The 20,629-nt window shown below is 41.6% G+C and overlaps 1 long non-coding RNA gene across 1 annotated transcript; it reads left to right on the top strand.

Moving 5' to 3' along the window:
- The first annotated feature begins 1,229 nt into the window (after nt 1-1,229).
- Nucleotides 1,230-9,845, top strand: LOC134485813 (uncharacterized). The gene is made up of 2 exons (XR_010064029.1): nt 1,230-6,111; nt 6,933-9,845. It is a non-coding gene; the product is annotated as an uncharacterized LOC134485813 (long non-coding RNA).
- Nucleotides 9,846-20,629: the final 10,784 nt, after the last annotated feature.

The following is a 20,629-nucleotide window of genomic DNA, read 5'->3' as shown; positions in this document are numbered from 1 at the left end:
CCTGCTGAAGGGTTGTGGTGACTTAATAATGTATATGTAGAAAAGTAAGAACAAACTTAGAAATAAAGTGTGTGTGTGTGTGTGTGTGTGTGTGTGTGTGTGTTGGAGATTGAGCCCCAGGGAATTTTTAATTTCAGAGAAAACATTTCTATTATAAAATAAATCAAACAAGATAATTTGTGGTTCATTGCTTATGCTAAATAAGTACATGTTCCTAAGAATGTGAACAAACACTGATTTTAGTTAAAATGGTTACATGATTTTATTGGAAAGATGTGAAAGGGTAATTAATATTCCTTTATTTAAAAAAACAAGGAAAGAAGAGAGCTATGCTATCTCTTTTTAATAAGAAGTAGGAATGAATCATATTTAGAACTGACAAATCGAGAAATAGTACTAGAAGTTGTTCGTTAGATAAAAACAATCACTAGAGTAAACAGCTAAAAATATAGTTGTCTCCAGAGAGGAGGAAATAGGAGAGGAGTAAAGCAAATCCAACTACTGTGTAATGAGTGTTGAAGTCTTGTTTGACTTCCTAAGCATATGCAAGCAAGGCTTTAAGAAGAAAATTTTATGCTAGAATTTAAATATGAAGAAATGATCCCTAACGTGCCTGCATATGACATGCTTAGCATATAGATTATGGGACCCCAGGGTCTGTGGTGAAAGTGGGGGGGCTCCAGTATGGACCAGTATCGTTAGGTAGAGTGAAGTATTGCTGAAACTGTGCCCTTGGTTTTGTTTTTCTTAAATTTCATTCGAATTCATAAATACTCCAGCTCCTAGCCAATTGGTGAGCTCTCTTGGCTTTCTTTAGTTGATTATTAAACCTCCCAGAAACTTCTGACCTTAAATATCTTTATGCTAGGTGTCTCAGGTTGTGATCCTCTGTGGAGAACTGGGAAAGTTTATCAGAAAGGAACAGCACGGTAGTGCTGATGTCTTCTCAGAGTCTGCTTGGGGGACTACCTGAAGAATGACGCTCGGAGTGCGTAGTTTCCAATGGCACAGCAGGCCCGACAGGTGCCCTTAGGAAACAAGGCAACTCTCAGAAGTCACTTGCTTTGTTGCTAGGATGAGTGCTTTGGTAGATAGATAAATATATAAAGATGTAAGTTTATTCAGGGTACAAAAAAGTATCCTAGTCTTGGCAGCCCCAACACCAACATGCAGACTTGGAGCGCATGATAGTGACGTCATGATGGTGACGTGACGCCGTACCTCCTGAACGCCGTCCTCCCCACTTGGATACAATTGGATCCAAATAGAGTTGTCTTATGAAGGCCCTGGTCTTAGAAACAGTGTTTGGAAATGACTTAGTTACCTTTAATAGATGACAACGTAAAAGTTTTGAAGTCAAGATAGGGAGATTATGGGGAGACAATGATAGCAGATGCCTGTTTTGAACCCCCACCTCACCGCCAAGCTCCAACATAAAAAAAGTAAAGAAAGTTATGTAAGCAAACCCGAAAACCCACAGACAAGGTCTCAAACGCAAGAGGCCATGAATTAAATGACAGAGGTCCCGGTTTAAATAAACAAGGACAAAGCTTCCTCAGCCCCAAGACTGGGTGGACCGAGCACTTGTGTATGTAAATGGGAGATGTTGCCTGTCAAACCTGAAGAAAGCACAAGACTTCCCAACGAAAATACAGTGCTGCTTTGAAGCGCTTTGCAGACTTCCTTAAGAGCACAAAAGATGGGTGAGGCACACCCCAGCTTGAAGACTGGGTCACAGAGCACTGTAAAGAGTAAGTCAAAAAGTTACAAAACTCCATTAAGTTGACAGCATTGCAAAACTTGGTAAGAAAAATGAAAGAATATGTGTGTATGTGCAGCCTTGTCTACGTCTGTCTATTGATATTCTCATATAATCTTCTGCTTAAGCAATCACAGTCATATTCTGTCAGAAACCAGCGAATCTAGAAAATCACTATATTATAACTTTAAAATTGGCACATGAAGATGACCTTTCAAACCACGAGTGTTTCGGCGAAATTCTCAAGTGCCCTTGTAGCATCAGGAATGTTTGTCTCATCTTGGGAATATCAAAACTGCTGTTTTCCCCCTCAAAATGCATTAGAAGAACATTGATATGGTGCCCCGAGGATGTCACTATTTATAATGTGAAACATCCCATGCACAATTCTGGTTCCAGGCGATTGTGCTCAAGGCAGAACAGAGTGGCTTGTCCCCAGTGAGTTCCTCAGGTGGCCCCCTACAATGCAAATTGAACTGCCCTCAAGGTGCCCCATAAATTAATTATAAAAATCTAAAATAAATAACACAACATAATAAAAAAGTTTGTCTTACTAAACTAAAATCTATTCCCCTTGTTTAACTTTTAAACAGAGCAGAGCAAGAATTGCCAGAACAAGGAGATGGCTCACCTGGTAAAGGTGACGCCAAGGCCACAGCAGGAGTTCTATCCCTGGACCCCACATGCTGAAAATCGAGAGCCACTTCTGTGCATTGTCCTTTGACCTCCACATGCACGTGGCTGCCCGCACGTTCGCACACACATGCACACGAGTACATGCACATGTGTGCGTGTGTACACATGTGCATGTGCGCTAAATGTTTTTTAAAAGGAAAAGAAACTATGGGAAAGTTGTTGTAAACCTATCTGACAGTCTCGATTTTTAAGGAGGTGAAGTGATTATGGTTAAATGTGCGTGGCAACTGTGGCTTTTTGATATGAGCACTGACAATTTGAGCAGCTTAATGTGTGCCTGCCGCTCGTTTTAACAAATTTCTTATCACCTACTTTGGGGTTGGGTTCTAGACTTGGATTTCACTGAGTAAAGCTGGCTCTTGTCCCAGCTTAGGAATCATAGTAACACAGTAGTCACACAAAGGAATCACATCACGATTCACTTGTTTTGTGACGGAGTATGAAAGTAATTGCTTAAGTAAAAGATTATATGAGAATGTCAATAGATGTAGACAAGGTTGCGTGTGCATTTATTTTTTTTTATTTTTGGTTACTAAACTTTAATGCACTGCCAGAAATGTTCTGCCAAAGGTACTGAACAGAGTCATGAACCACCTAGAGATTGTTTGCTCACATGGGGTGCACACACCATAGCAGTTCTACAAGACGACTGTGCCTAGATGCGGAAGCCATTTTAGTTTGTGTGGGGGCGTTCACATATCAGCAGAGCAAGCAGAACAATGGAATCATGTAAGGATGGTTTCTCGGGCGTCTTCTGTTAATAGGGTGCACATGATTACAGTTACATGAGAATCTCAAACTACTGAGAAGTACTGTGTTCATATATTCTATGGCAGAGAGATGTGATCCAAAAGAGAAGCAATATGGCCTCCACCATTGGCCCGGCTCACTAGCTGGCTGTAGAGCGGGGAAACCAAACTGGGCTCTGAATAGCAAAGACTGAAAAGCTGACTGAAGAAGATCAAAAAGGCTAGGATTTATGGGCAAGGTACTGAAGAGAAGACGTTACACAGAAATTTCCAGGAATCTGTGAAAACTCCCTCAGACCCAGGGAGGTGTGCATGCAAGAGAATAGAGCAGCTCTGGGCAGAAAAGAGGAGGCCACGCCATCCCACAGCTCCTACATGGCTGTAGTCAGGATAAGAAATGATCAGGTAATAAGTGAGAATTAAGAAGCCTCTAAGGAGGAACTTCCTTGGTGCTGTTCTGCCCAGCAATATTGAAGGGTAAGCTTCAGAAACTGTGATTCCTAAGCTGGGACAAGAGCCAACTTTACTCAAAGAAATCCAAGTCTAGAACCCAATTCATGCCAAGTATCCAGTCTTCAGTTGTGGGCATTAAAAGATGCAGAGGACAGGGATGAAGGAGGGACCAACGTGGACATGATGAAGTAGAGTGCGCGCCTAGAATGCTACTTGGCTGAGACAGACATTTTAGCTCCTAAAATCTACCAGACAGGCCTAAAAGCAGAGTAAACACCGCATACAAAAATCACTGAGTTAAAGATATGCACTGATGACCGACCAGGGAAGGCAGGGTAACGAGTAGGGAAAGCCTTTGAGACACTGTCAAATTGTCCATCATTGTCCAACCTGAGCTCCACAGGAAAAGAAAAGATACTGAAAAACAGTGCCTTGAAATTTTCCAAGTGTGACAATTTGTTGTTTGTTTGTTTGTTTGTTTGTTTGTTTGTTTGTTTGTTTGTAATGTCTCCAAAAAAACAATTCACTCTAATGTTGGGGAAGCCTGATCCTTATTCTGGGCAAACTAAAAGTCAAAAATTTAAAGCTGGTGCCGGAAAAATTCACATGGAATCTGAATATTTTACCCAGAAAAGAGAAAGAAAAAGAACAGAAATAACAATTCTTAACTCACAGAAGTGAATTAAGGCTGAAATGGCATGTGATATTTTAACCTTATTCTGAATTTCCTTGTTCTGATCAATCTAAATCAGGCCTTAATGAGATTTAAATGTAGCTACTTCTAATTCCCATAATAGGCAAACAAAGGAGAGGTTAAAATAATTCTATTATTTCACAATGATGAAACAGACTGAATATTTCAATTATTCTACTTATTATAGAACACATAGAACAACACGCTGTAATCGGCTTCGATATATATAGGCTCCTTAACCACACCACAGTGGGGCTAACACAGCCACGCCGGTTGAGCTGCGCTAGCTGATTCAGTGTTGGAATAAAGTACTTCACAGATTAGCTTAGTCTGCAGCGCTTAAAGGTCAGGATTTATTGTAATGTAAATCACAAAGCAATTTCATCTTGACAGAGATTACATACTGTTACAATATTTCTCGCTGAATCTGGTGATGCGTTTGCTTTTTCTTTGCAACTGCTGTGCAAATTGGACCGTAGCCCAGAAAAGAAAAAGAGATGGCAGGCTGCTATGGCTTTTTAGAAACAACTTAATTCTCTCCATTTTTCAAAGTTCCACAAGGGGGAAAAAAAAACTCTGAAAATACACATAAAATCCTCCACAGTACTTGTAGACCTTTCCAGAGCCTGAGCTCTAGTGCACACAGGCACCCACCCTAAGTGGCCACCTCTCAAATGTTTGCATGCATTTTAAAAACGAAAGTAATTGTTAATAACTTATTTCCGATTACTCGAAGCAAGTATCTTGATATACTATGTAAACCATCTCCACTCAAAGCAAACAAACAGAAACAATAGGAAGCGCCCATGCTTTCAGCAGAAGAAACTACAAACAGAAGAGAAAGAATCCAGTCTAAACAAAGGAAGGCGGGGGTTGACAGAGCAGTGCTGCCTCTCCGGCCCAGGCAGGAAGGAAAGGTAGACACTAACCCTTCCGTACCACCCTGCTGAGGCTTTGCTCTAAGAATGGTAGACCCTGGACTAGATATCAGCAAGAAATTTGATTTCCAGGGTCCTAGACAAACCCAAAGAGTGTGAGGACTTTTTAATCCCCATATCCCCAGGTCCATATCCCCAGGTCCATCTCCCCTTGGAGACTGAGTTGGTCACTCCGGTCATCCCACCCCGACAGGATCATCAGTGGCTGCTCATTCTTGAGACCCATTGTGCTAGACAGGTGCTCTTATACCGATGTTACTTTCTAAAAGCTCGTCTTCCATTGTCCACGAAATTTATTTTCCAAATTCATGAGTCAAAGAGCCCAAAAGGCACTGGCTCAGAGGGACTTCTGTAGCTGTGGAGTGAGTGTCCAAGAACCAAGCCTCAGAGTCTAAGGAGGACTCAGCACCCCACATACTCTGGGAGTCCTTTGTTCTCATATCACAAACAAGGCACTGCTCACTGCATGGAGCCTTTGTGTGGACCCAGCACATTTGATTTGCCTAGAAAAGTTCTAGTCCCGTCCTGTAAGAATCACCTTACTCCTTTTCTCTCAAAAGTATCCTGATTTAGTCAAGGCCTCCAGTGGAGCGACTGCAAAGGCAACCCAGTCATAAAATCTCCAACCTACACTTTGTCTTGCCTGCTTATGAGCTGGGGCAGTCTAGAGTAATTGTCATCCGAGAGACCAGAGACTTCATCCAGCAACGGGAGCAGAACTCAGGAAGCTCTGTGGAGGAGAGGGAGGAGGGATTGGAGGAGCCGGAGGGATGGAGAACACTACAAGAACATGGCCCACAGAATCAACTGATCAGGGCTCAGGTACGTACAGACCAGGGAGCCCGTACTTGTCTGACTTAGGTCCTCTGCATGTTATGGTTACATAGCTCCATGTTCTTGTGGGACGCCTAGCGGTGGGGGCAGGGGCTGTCTCTGGCCCTTTTGCCTGCCTTTGGGACCCTTTTCCTCCTACTGGGTTGCCTCATCCAGCCTTGATGAGAGAATATTGCCTGGTCTTATTGTAGCTTGTTGTGCCATATTTGGTTGATGTCCCTGGGAGGCCTGCTCCTTTCTGAGGGGAGGTAGAAGGCAAGTGTATGAATCAGTAGAAAGGGGAAGTTGTGAGGAGAGACTCAGGGGAGGGGGGGGACTGCAGATGAGATGCAATATATGAGAGAGGACTAAATAAAAGGGAAAAATAATTTTTTAAAAAGTCATGATTTGGATGGCACTCAAAGATCACACCAAGCCATTCTCCAGGAAGCTAAACAGTGCACACACTTCTGCTTTGACTTATTCTTCACTATGAGAGAGCTCAATGACACGTTATAACATGCATTATCTTGATCTTCTCAACAACTCTGACTCTAAACTCAGAACTCTAAATTAGAAATGGAGAAACAGTGAGTCAGGGAGACTCCTCTGGGGAGCCCACAGCTACTGCCAAAGAAATTCAAACTCTCATCTAACTATCTACTCTGTATCATTTTTTATGGAAAATTGGGGGAAGTGGCAGTCTTGAAAGGAGAAGGATGGGGTTAGGGATGGAGAGAGAGTCTGATTTGTTTTGCTGATTTGAAAGGAGGTCAAACTATGTCACTCACACTGGCCTTCAACTCCCCATCCTCTGTCTCAACATCCAGGATGTCAGAATTTCATGCAGGAAGCATCCCAGCTGCCAAGAAACATTCTGAAAGCCATTCTCTTTCACTGAAGATACTGAGAAACGGGACAAGAAACGAGCGTGTCTGAAAGTTACTGTTGCCAGAAAGTTTGGGGGACCCATATTGAATGTCATACGTTACCAGAGAAACGATGGGTTTTCCCTTTAGGATTGTAGTCACTTTCATATAAGTAGGCACAGCAGGAAGCTCCAGGACAACAGGGCAAAGAAGCTTCAACCCCCGGAAGGGTGTTGGGAGTGGTATATGGCAAAGAAAAAGAGTCATGTCTTCTGGGTTACACTGGCATGCTCAGTAAAGGGAGGGTAACCAAGACAGCACATGGCAACACACTGCTACACAACAGAGAGAGGGTAGTCTCAGAGAACCAGTGAGAAAGCCCAAAGTGCAGAGGAAAACATGCTTAGACTCTGATCAGCATCTGAAGAAAGAAATAGAAAAGAGAAACAGGAAAGTTATGATTTTCTGAGTGAGGACTCAGATAGGCAGGCAGAGTCGAAAGAGCTTGTAGAATCTCTGTAAGCAAGTGAACCAAAGGAGGTAACATTTCTGAGGAGGTAGGTGCATTATCTCATAACCGGATACTCATCCCTCCCATCTCTTCAGAGCGGCTTTAGCAGAGTCACCTGCTTGAGGGGTCATCTCTTGAGCAAGCCATTGACAGGCCCAGCTCAATTATATCTTAAAGGAGACAAACTACATGTTTCAATCTTTAGAACATAAAGGTCCATCGAGGGTGGAGATCCTGAAATAATTGAGAAGGGCTGCAATGTGGAAATAGTTGTGGCTGACTGACACCATCGAAGTCCAGATGTGCAGTTCCAAAGCTGTTCACCAGCAGAAATTAACATCTGGGCTGGTGTCTCGAAATTGTTCTCAGGTATGACTTCTAACCAGAGATGCTCCTTTAGGTGAAGCTAAAACCAGAGTCCTCTTCCAGCATTCCTGGCCTCCAGCAAGGTCAATTTTGGAACTGCTGCCTTGGGGTCCCAAGTTTTCTCTTTTCTATCCTGTCCTTATTATTACCACCCTCCCGGGTCATTAAAGAAAAAAAAAATCTTCCACTTAGCCCTATGTAATAAATACCTCTTTGATTGCCAGAATTAGCCAACAGGTCCAGTGAATTAAATCAGCTTTTGTTTAACCCTGGAAATATAACCAGACTCTTCATTAAAAGCTAAATGTATATCTGGCCTTGTATTCAGATGATGAGAAGGGAAGAATGAAGAGACACAGGCAGCACCCCGTGCAACCTGGGAGACAGGAAGAGAAGGGAGGAGGACAAGAAAGAAATAGCCTGTATCCCTCTCCGCACCCCCGCCTTTCCTCCTTTGCCACCTTGAGTGTTACACCAAACACGTCTGTCTACCCTCCCTGCTCACATGGGGGAGGGCCAAAAGCTTTACATTACACCACTGGTTTACACCCTGAGAAGCGTCTTGTGAGCTGCAAAATACACTTCGAAGCAACTTTCTAAAAGGCACATCTATATTTACCAAAATGTTCCACATGATTAAACTGTGAAATTTGTCTCCAGTTTGGCAATACCTTAGAGAGATGTTGTGAGGTTTAGAGAGAAAATGCCTGTGAAATGCCTTACATTCCAGGGAAGGGAAGCACCATAGACTTCCAAGGTGCTGTTACACTCCCTGGGGCTCCGTTGGTGCAACAGCGAGCAAAGGCTCGTAAGCTATGATGTCACAATGTTGTCACGCAGCATCATCCACAGTGAGACCAAGAAAGAGCTGTTTTTAAAGAGCTTCTTTTCCCCTCTTCCTCAGCTTGTTAAAGCATATGGTCTTCAAAAGTAGTTCACAGTGAACTTCATCTCTGCCACTGCTGTAAATGAAGTTTCTTCTCAGGCAGATGTCAGTGCTAAAAGTTTGGTGCTCGGAAATACCAAATTTACATAAAATCTATATAGCTTTTTGCAAAAGTCTTTTTGGTTGACGTAGGCTGATTGGCTGGGAATCATGGTTCACTCGATTCTTCTTGTAGTCATAATATAGCCCACTAATTAGAAAACAATAATTTTGATTGATCCACGGAGGCCACTCCTGGGGCTCCGTTGGTGCAACAGCAAGCAAAGGCTTGTAAGCTCTGATGTCACAAAGTCCTCTCTGTCTTTAATGTCATCTGTTACACTGAAAGAAAGAAATTACCAAGTAGGCACAGAGAGATTCTTGGGTTATTAAGTTAGGCCTGATGCAATGCTTCACTCCTTCTTTAAAAGGGGAACAAGAATACCCTTGGCAGGGAATAGGGAGGCAAAGTTTAGAACAGAGACTGAAGGAACACCCATTCAGAGCCTGCCCCACATGTGCCCCATACATATACAGTCACCCAATTAGACAAGATGGATGAAGCAAAGAAGTGCAGACCGACAGGAGCCGGATGTAGATCTCTCCTGAGAGACACACCCAGAATACAGCAAATACAGAGGCGAATGCCACCAGCAAACCACTGAACTGAGAACAGGACCCCCGTTGAAGGAATCAGAGAAAGAACTGGAAGAGCTTGAAGGGGCTCGAGACCCCATATGTACAACAATGCCAAGCAACCAGAGCTTCCAGGGACTAAGCCACTACCTAAAGACTATGCATGGACTGACCCTGGACTCTGACCTCATAGGCAACAATGAATATCCTAGTAAGAGCACCAGTGGAAGGGGAAACCCTTGGTCCTGCCAAGACTGAACACCTAGTTAACGTGACTGTTGGGGGGAAGGTGGTAATGGGGGGAGGATGGGGAGGGGAACACCCATAGAGGGGGGAGAGGGGGCTAGGGGTATGTTGGCCTGGATACCAGGAAAGGGAATAACAATCTAAATATAAATAAGAAATACCCAATAAAGATGGAGAAAAAAAAGAAAAAGTTAGGCCTGTGACTTCAAACTATGGGTCACTACTTATAAAAAATGCATAACAGAATTTAGTGAGAATTGACTGCATAGATATTTTGCTCCCATAAAAACAACTTCTTGATTAAGCCCTAATTAACTCTTGCCAAGGTAGGAGCAGCCACCAACTTGACTAGAATTGCTGTCTCAGAAGAGGAAAAAGTGGAAAGTATTTATGAATTGGGAGTCTGACTGAAGCTATGAAGTAGGTGGGGGCTGGTGGAAAAGAATTTCAAATCAACTTTTAAAGAATAAGTAGCGATTTGATGTTACCTTCAGTGGCATAATCTGACCCAGGCCTAGTGGCATAGACTGTCATTCCAGACCTCTGGAGGTAGAAGCAGTAGAATCATGACTTCATGCCCAGCCTGGCCTTAACTGTTGAAGAAAATATGGTCAAATACAATATTTATTTAAGTTATTTTTTGGAAACTTTCTGAAATGAACAATAAAATTGTTTACAACTTCTAACTTCCTGGCAATAATTTTCAAAATTAAGAGTGACATTAGTGAAGCAAGTTAAAGGCTCTGTTAATGTAACTGTGAGCTATGTCACGGGCCTGCTGTCACCTGCAGCACAAGACCTACTGAGTCTCTTCAAATGGAACTGGGAAAGCCCAGCACAGCAGGGGCCTCAGGAAAGGCTCTAGCTCAGGTGGGATGTTTGCAAAGGCACCACTCTCCTTACACCTCGTTTGCTGACTACCTTGAGGTCACAGTCGGTCCTTTGCCCCTCTCTTTACTTGATGCAGCGCTTCTTTATACGCATACCATAGCTTACATGTTTAAGAAAAACCACAAGTGGTTTGGAAACGTTCCACGGTCATCCCCACAACAAAAGAGCACAACTCTGCTTGAAACTTTAGAAGGCCTTTTTTGACGTCTAGATCAAGTGTAAACTTCTGAATGTCCATTTTGCACAGTATTTCCAAATTCTCCGTTCTCTCTCACATGCTGTGCACTCATTGGAGCTGAAGCCTGTCCATCCATCGAGCAGGCCTAAGCTCCAGTTTCAGAAACTCGCCTCCTCTTCCGTCCCGTAAAGGGCTCTTGCAAGGATGTGTTGTCTGGTTGGACACCTCTTTCTTTTCTTTTTCCCTGATTAAGAAGTTTAGATGCTAAGAAGTCGTTTCCTCTAGTAGGCTTTGCTACATCTGAAAATTAACTCTTTTGTCTGTATTTAAATAGTTAATCAAGATGAATTTTTTTCTAAGCCTTATCTCTTGACTTTGAGATGGAATGAAAGACTGGATGGGTAAGTGTACCAATGTCATGTGAGTGAGAAATTCCTGAGGATAACATTCAAGGCAGTTTCCAGAACCTTCTCCCAAACCCTGCCACAACTCTTAAAGGGTCACCTGCAAAGAAAAGGTCCTTAGGAAAAAAAACTCCTGTTCATTTTATAAAAATAGATTCTGTCTTAAGTTTCCTTTTTTTAAAAAATATTTTATTAAATACAATCAAGTAAAACCTGCATTTAACAAAAGCTTTAAATAGATACATTATAAAGTGTCACCAGATGTGACATTTACACCTTACACCTTTCATCCCTGCACTTAGAGCCAGGCAGATCTCCATGAGTTCTAGGCCAGCTCTGCCTACATAGGGAATTCTCAGAGGCAACTAGGGCTATGTAATGAGACCCCATCAAAAAGAAAAGAAAAGAAAAAAAGAAAGAGAAAGAAAAAAGAAAACTCCCGTCTCTCTCCTGTCATTGCCTTATAAATCACACCCCCTTGTGGTAATAAATGTTTATGACTTAACCCTTCATGGTTCTCTGTCAGATGGTTTCTACAAGCACTGCATACAAATTTTGTTAAAACCTAAGTAAAATAAAGAGGGTGGGAAATGTGAATTTTTAAAAGTGCTTGCAGCAAGGAAAAGCAAGAAGGAATAAAATGAGACAAATTCAAACTGACGGAAGTTAAATAAGTGGTCCTTTGACTGTGGTCAGACGATGTTCTGAGAAAGAACACATCATTGGCTGAGCACTCTCGCTGTGCGGACAGCCTGGAGAGGCTATTCATACAACCCTGGCTGCTGCAACAAACAGCATACATGGCTGTATGGAATGTCACCGCCTGGCCTCTTGCTTCTGGAATGACAATGGAAAAAAAAAGCAAACTTGAGTCAAGAACAGGAAGAACCATGCATGCATTCAGGAAACAAAGGAAGCCCAGCCCAAACTGCTGCACATGTCATATACCATATTCCCAGGAAAATGTTAGCACTCTAGGACAATGAAGAAGTACAAAGGGCACACAGCAATTTATCAAGTATATATTGGGAGCACATAGCTGTGCAGTGTACTTTTATGCAGTGATAGTGCAGTAAGTCTTATTTTCATACCCGTTTCACCTGTGAGAAATGCATGGTGCTGTATCCTTTCAACTGTCATCTGTGTGGCCTGCCATGGGTCAATATATCTTAGTGCGTTTTATGAGTGTAAGTTAAGTTTACTTACATTTGAATTGTTTGTAAGGTACTCTGTCACTGAGCTACTCCCAGAACGACTACTGGCTTTCTACTTTACTGTCCCTGATAAAAGAGATCCAATAATTTCTGAATGACAATTAGAACCAGCGTAGAAATGATTATTTTATAATGTAATCTCATACCACTTGGTGAAAAGTTGATCAGTTCCATAATTTATTTTATTTTATATATTGCTGTTTGCCTACATGTGTATCAGTTCCCCACAGAGAATAAAAGAAGGTGTTTGGTCCCCCAGAACTTAAGTTAGAGACAGATTATGGATGCTAGAGACCAAACTGAGGTCCTCTGCAGAAGCAGCAAGTGCTCATAACCACTAGGCCATCTCTTCAGCCCAATTTCATAATTTTAATCAACTTTCTGTTTGTCCATTGTAATGATTACAAATAAAAACCAAAAAAGGTATACTTCAAAGTTATTCACAGGAGTGATTTCCAGGACAGGAAACAAAGGTCCCTGTGTAACTTTCTCCATTGCTGTTATGAAAACCATGAGAACAACCAATAAAGAAGCATGGTCACTCAACTCCCTGCCTTCGGGCAAAATGCCATATGGTGGGAACATGGGCTGGAGGACAAGAAGCAGAGATTAGAGCATACAGGAAGAGCTCAAAGCAAGATATACCCTAGAATATGCTCTGCCCTCAATGACTATCCCCCAGGCCAAAGTCCTACTCCACAACCTTCTAATAAAGCCTTCATATTATGACTTTATTAAATGATTGACTTCATTCAATCCATTGACTTGGTCAGAGCTCTCATGATCTCATTGTCTCTGGTATAGTCACTCAAGACACACCCAAGTATGCCTTAGTAATCTGCTGGGGATGTCTTAGTACAATCAAGTTGACAAGACTAACCAGTACCACTTGATAGCCTATGACTTTGCAGTGAAGATTAGTAAATATCTAGAAACAAACAGCATTCTTTCACCTCATTGTCTTGGATATAGGAGTGCATGGTGGCATCTACCTCTGATTCTGTAGAAATTTCTATTTCTTTTAAAGATGACTATTCCCTGCAAATCAAAACAACCCTGAGATTTCACCTCACACCAGTGAGAATGGCTAAGATCAAAAACTCAGGGGACAGCAGATGCTGGCGAGGATGCGGAGAAAGAGGAACACTCCTCCATTGTTGGTGGGATTGCAGACTGGTACAACCATTCTGGAAATCAGTCTGGAGGATCCTTAGAAAATTGGACATTGAACTGCCTGAGGATCCAGCTATACCTCTCTTGGGCATATACCCAAAAGATGCCCCAACATATAAAAAAGACACGTGCTCCACTATGTTCATTGCAGCCTTATTTATAATAGCCAGAAGCTGGAAAGAACCCAGATGCCCTTCAACAGAGGAATGGATACAGAAAATGTGGTACATCTACACAATGGAATATTACTCAGCTATCAAAAACAACGACTTTATGAAATTCGTAGGCAAATGGCTGGAACTGGAAAATATCATCCTGAGTGAGCTAACCCAAACACAGAAAGACATACATGGTATGCACTCACTGATAAGTGGCTATTAGCCCAAATGCTTGAATTACCCTAGATGCCTAGAACAAATGAAACTCAAGACAGATGATCAAAATGTGAATGCTTCACTCCTTCTTTAAAAGGGGAACAAGAATACCCTTGGCAGGGAATAGAGAGGCAGAGATTAAAACAGAGACTGAAGGAACACCCATTCAGAGCCTGCCCCACATGTGGCCCATACATATACAGCCACCCAATTAGACAAGATGGATGAAGCAAAGAAGTGCAGGCCGACAGGAGCCGGATGTAGATCGCTCCTGAGAGACACAGCCAGAATACAGCAAATACAGAGGCGAATGCCAGCAGCAAACCACTGAACTGAGAATAGGACCCCCGTTGAAGGAATCAGAGAAAGAACTGGAAGAGCTTGAAGGGGCTCGAGACCCCATATGTACAACAATGTCAAGCAACCAGAGCTTCCAGGGACTAAGCCACTACCTAAAGACTATACATGGACTGACCCTGGACTCTGACCTCATAGGTAGCAATGAATATCCTAGTAAGAGCACCAGTGGAAGGGGAAGCCCTGGGTCCTGCTAAGACTGAACCCCCAGTAAACTAGACTGTTGGGGGGAGGGCGGCAATGGGGGGAGGATGGGGAGGGGAACACCCATAAGGAAGGGGAGGGGGGAGGGGGATGTTTGCCCGGAAACTGGGAAAGGGAATAACACTCGAAATGTATATAAGAAATACTCAAGTTAATAATAAAAATAAAAAATTTAAAAAAATTAGAAAAAAAAAAAAGATGACTATTCCCCAGAGAGTGTCATTGGTACACATTTCTGGCCAGACAATGTCATGGTATACCTTCAACAACTCTTCTAAATTTGCTTTGATTATTACTAAATCTGCTTTTATCTTCCTTTCCAGTTGACAGTGTCTCCCCCATTGAGTTATCTAAGACACGTGAGGGTAAAGATCATGTCTGCTGTATTCTGGCACCAAATGGAAGCACTTGTCTGGCGCACTTCAAAAGATTACCGATTCGAGCAAGATGTTCCTTAGTTTGCTCCTTTGATGCATGTGTCCTTACATAGAACAAGAGATTAGTATTTCGTACTGTGACTAGAAAGAACAATCAATTAAGCAGGGAAACACCCTTAATCATCATCACGCTACCCATTAGAAAGATGGAAACACAAATGGGAATTTGAATATGACAAATGCCTTTAGTCAGGTTAAATCCATCTCAAACAAAAATTAGATACAAATTGTATAAAGAACAGAACAGAAATAGGATGGCAAATTTCTGTGTGTTGAATCCAAACAAAAACCTCATAGCTCAGACATCATCTCCATTTAACATGAGGCATCTGAGACCCACAAACTTACTGAATGTCTGGCTTCCTACACCTAGTAAGGCAGAAATGAAATGCACATTCAATTTTATTTCAAAGCTAATGCTTTTTCTACTGTACCATGATGAAATATGGGAGTGCAAAAATAAAAATGTTAGATGAAGTTTTAATTATATTCGAACTAAAAACAGAGCATAGAAATCAAACAAAACAAACAAAAGACCCCAAAACGTAAAAGGCAAAATCAGCACTAGCAGTTAATTCTACTAACAGGCACCCTGAGCTTTACACACATTGCACTCCCTCGTTCCCAGCCATGAAGGAGTTGAGTCTTTTGAATAAATTTGCCTCTTTCCCAACTCTTTTTCAATAAGCAGAGATAACATTATTGTATACAAAACTCACTTTAGAGAACTTGCTATAGTGTGGATTCGAGGTCTCTATCTTAGGATTTACAACCAAGAGTAGACCACCAAGACTACTCCTATTTAAAACATCCTAAAGCAACCCATAAAAGCAGGAGTGGAGAACCCACACTGCCATGGACTACTTGGATTACTGATTTTCCCATTCGCTGAGATGATGATCGCAGAGGCAGAGTGTTACACAGCGACCAGGTGCCTTGTCCCAGAGTTAATCAGTGAATATGATGAAAGGTTTTCCAGTAACATTATCTTCCCAGGAAGTTATATTTATAATTAAATAATTTTAACTTACTTCCAGTGCTGGTGAAAGAGTGGTTATTGGGTAGATGCTCGTAGATTTGACAATGGGTTTCTATGGAAATCACTTTTAGAATTTTTACAAAGTAGTCAGAGGGGTTATTAGCTAAAAGGAATGGAAAATACTGAAAGCATAATGTGGAAAGTTATTAGCTGATAGAAAAGAATGCCAAGTACCCAAAGTATTATATGAGAGGAAATGTACAAAAGTAATCGTCTATTTTCTCTCTCACCTTCTGGATTAGATCGATATACTTATATATTCATTATTATACGCATCATGAGGTCTTATAAGAGATGTGTGGTCTTAGATCCCAAAGAAAGCTAATCAGTAAGGTTGTGTGTCTTTTACTGAATACAGTCAGCTTTATAGTTACAAGTCTGGAATAAACAATTGGAAGCTTGGATTTAAGCAAGTCTGTGGTTTTGGCTCTGCAAGGAATCAGAGAGGGAAAAACAGAATCCAATAAAGTCATTTTCTAGGCTGGATTATATGTCTGTAAGGTAAGTAAGGGAAGAAACGTGGCTGCCAAGATGGTGAGACTTGGTGTGGTAGGAGGGGCGTGGGTGAGAAGGTTTGGTGAGCCTAAAAGTTAGGCCACCAGGAAAAGAAAGACAGAAGGATGGTGACTGCTGGTCAGAGAACAGAATCCATGAAGCTGGCTTGCCAATATTATTAGTCCAGATCTGAGTCTTCAGTTCCTAGAGGGTGGTCCTGAAAACCTCCTAAATGTCAGGTGTAACCTTGCCCACGATCCTGATAACTTATACCAACTAGGTGATGGATGATCTATACCAATAAAATGACACAGGGTTAGGGCCTGGCTATTCCTCATGAAACTAGGGAATTGGGGGTCTCAAGACATGACATTAGCCAGATAACAGATCCAGTGGGAGGCTGAACTCAGCCAGTGGCTAGAGACTCAATCACTCTTGCTTATGTAATAAAATCTCAATAAATTCTTTGAACATCAATGCCTGGGTGATCTTTGGTAGGCATTTATTTGTCTGTGTATGTCATTGGACAGCACTGGGCCAAGTTAGTGGGTGTATCCTAACTCCACAGGACAAAGATACTAGAGACTTTCCACATGGTGGCCTGCCGGCTGAGAGACAGTATTATCCTATGCATCTACTCTTAGCTGACTTGGATTTGTGTCTCTTTTACTGCAATAAAACTGTAATCATAAGAAAATCAAAACAAAACAGACAATAACAACTCTAGAACTTTGGGATGAAAAAAAGTGAAACCAGGGAAAGCAGTAAAACCAACAAATTCCCCAGGAAAGTGTGCAATCATAGACAGTCACTCTGTGTTACCTTTTCTTTAAATCTTTTATCACCTTTGTTTTTAGTGCGCTCTCTCTCTCTCTCTCTCTCTCTCTCTCTCTCTCTCTCTCTCTCTCTCTCTCTCTCTGTGTGTGTGTGTGTGTGTGTGTGTGTGTGTGTGTGTGTGTGTGTGTGTGTGTGTGTGTGTGTACACCATTGTGTGCATTCTGAGGTGGGGAACACCTTGCAGGAGTTGGATCTTTTCATTTTCTATGAGTCCTGGGATCAACCTCAGATCATCAAACTTGGTGGCAAATACCTTTTTATCCACTGAGCTATCTTCCCAACCCTCATAATTATCTTCTTCATAAGAGTATTTGGGGTGTGGCTTGTCTTTATACTAGATGTCTTACAGGCAAATAAGGCAAAGATTGTCACAACTTACCTGAAATATAAGATTGTTATAATTCAGGAGCTAAACTGAGACCCATAGCATCAGGCTTAGAAACTGCTACTTTGACAATTATTACATAGTAAATCATTTATTACGTAAGTAAATAAATAAATGCACTAAGCTGTCTCCATTCTCCTTCGTCAAGATTTGAAAGATTCTTCACACAACTATTTCTAAAGCAATGATTTCATTTATACATGGTGGCAGCTGCTGCTGCTGCTTCTCCTCCTCCTCCTCCTCCTCCTCCTCCTCCTCCTCCTCCTCCTCCTCCTCCTTCTCTCTCTCCCTCTCCCTCTCCCTCTTCTCCTTCTCCTTCTCCTTCTCCTTCTCCTCCTCCTCCTCCTTCTTCTCCTTCTTCTTCTTCTCCTCCTCCTCTTCCTCCTCCTCCTCCTCCTCCTCATCCTCATCCTCATCCTCCTAAACTATAAAAGAGCTCACCAGTTGCTCTTCATTTATAGGCTTTTCTGAAACAATTCCCACTGCACAGGAAATACATAGGACAAGTCTGGGCCACAGAGAAAGCTGTCCTTAGAATGCTTCCTGCCCTAAGAGAGAATAATCTGTTTGATGTTGGAGATTTTAAAGATCAGTAACTCTTTCTGACTCATTATTATATAATCACCAGTTGGGTGCTTTTTTAAAATTATTATTCAACCTACTGAAAGAATATGTTGTTCCGTGATGGCTTGTGAATAAAAATTTGTATGATTATGATTTTAGCTTTAATTTTTACTTTGCAGTATATGATAATAAACCACTTGCAAGATACAGCACAGAGCTGGGGGTGGTGGTGCACACCTGTAGACCCAGCATTTGGGAGGCAGAGACAGGAAAATCACTCAAAGTATGAAGGTCCATCACTTACAAAGTGAGTTCTAGGCCAGCCAGAACATTGCCACTGTGGTCAAGGACAAACTACTATAGGAAATAGCAGGATTCATTTTTGAGAGAAAGAAAAGCATGAAATTGAGTGGATAATGAGGTGGAAGGATCTGGAAAGGGTTGTGATCAGAATATGGTATATAGAAAGACATTAAAAAAATTAAATTGCAACAGAATGTAACAAATTCAATTATTCATATAATTAACCTGTTACCTGTGAAACTCTAAGGTTTCCTTCTTTTTTCATGGGTTAGTCTAGCATAGAACTTGTTTTGTAACCCAGTCTGCCCTATAACATGTGATCCTAATGTAACATGTAGAATGTCACTGCCCTCTCCAGGTGTGTGTCCCTGTACCTGACCTGGGATTTCAATCGTAAACTACCAAGAGAAAGAAGCTTAAATGTGGACGGTGTGTCTTAATGAAATGAATGTTGATAAGAGGCACACAAGCTTCTGACACTCAGCCTCAACTCTCATTGACACTTCTCAGGTTGCATTCATTACAAGTGACTTAGTCTACCTCATTCCAGAAGAAAGGGACTTTAATCCCATTGTGTGACTGCAAGTAGAGTGGAAGACGACTGTAATTCACTGTGACATCCATCTAATTCCTTTTAATTTTTGAAGATTTATTTTGAATTGTGGGTATATGGGTGGGGTGTGTGCACCTATGAGTCTGCATACAGAGGCCAGAAGAGGGTGGAGCCCCTGGAATTGGAATATAGGCATCGTAAGCCACCCTTCTTGGGTAATGAGAACCAAACCCAGGTCTTCTGCTAGAGTGGCATACTCTTTTAAGCACCGATCCATTTATCCATCGCCATCTTTTGTATCCTTTAACACAAGTGGCTTACTTATAAAATATACTTGGTCAGGAACTCTATCTTCGTCTCTGCATCAACAGAGGCAAAACTGTGAGTGCACATAGTATGAGCTGCCGGGAATGTGCTAAGCACTTTTCAGAATACAGAGTGCTTTCACATACAAGCATTTCTATCAGAACTAAGTCTATTACATGTTGCTATGACGCTATGATCCGATACTTAGCTGACTTGTTTCTATACAAAAGAATAGATACGCTTAGCAGGACCCCTTCCCGGGAAGCAGTAGTTTGAAAGACACAGATTGGCTTTTCGTTCCGCTTCCCCAGAAACTTTATCCCGGGACTTTCTTCTGGATTCAAGGATTTATTTGATGATCTTGAAGCAAGAAGAAGAAATCTACTCAACAGGCAGCATGATTATGTTCTCTTAAAGCCTGTATAGGATTCAGATGCCTGTAATCAACAGTAGGTGACGTGAACAATATGTCAGCACATGCATGTGCACCCTGCTAGCCATGGAGTCACAGTGGCATGTCACATTTTCTCTCACAGTAACAATCTCTTAATTCTTCAAGTTACCTCATTCAGAACGCACACACTTTCTTTCCCATTTCCACCCATCATCCCGAAGTGGCCTTTCACAAATCCTCTGGCTTTTCTGGCTCCCTTTTCCCTAACCAGCCCAAACACAGCATACATGCAGTAGTTTAATATAAAGCTTCTATGTCCCAGTTCCTAAATTAAGGCCTTTCACAAAGCTTTTAATAATATGTCCATGCTCCTGGAATTATAGGCAAAGTTAAAAATCATCCCCCTTTGCCTTTCAACAAATTTCAGTTCTCGCCTCTAACAGGGTGCATGTAAATTCTATTAATGTTAATAGAGGCAAAGCTCCTGCGTTTGGAGTGGAGTGTGTCTAAGTCTCACTTTAATCTCTAGCTACATAAATCTGGCCTGTGTTCAACTGATACATGTGCCTCCAAAACACACTGTATGTCTGGGGTTTTTTTTCTCTCTGTATATTAAAATTTATTCATGTCTCTTTAGCAGCTATTACAACATTTTGGCCAACAAATTTTTCTTAATATTGTTATACATCTGTTGAGTTTAAACTGGATACTACATGTGGCCATAAATATTCTTGACTTATTGTAATGCAATTAGAAAATAAATCTGATGCCGAATAGGTTATATTTGTTTTAAATGATAGAAATTTACTGTTGTTTTCCGCCTAGGTAAACATATATAGTAAGAAAAAATATATAATGCAAAAGAG

Source organism: Rattus norvegicus, chromosome 2 (genome assembly GCF_036323735.1).
Source record: "Rattus norvegicus strain BN/NHsdMcwi chromosome 2, GRCr8, whole genome shotgun sequence".
Lineage (NCBI taxonomy): Eukaryota > Metazoa > Chordata > Mammalia > Rodentia > Muridae > Rattus > Rattus norvegicus.
This window is presented reverse-complemented; position numbering and strand designations above follow the sequence as displayed.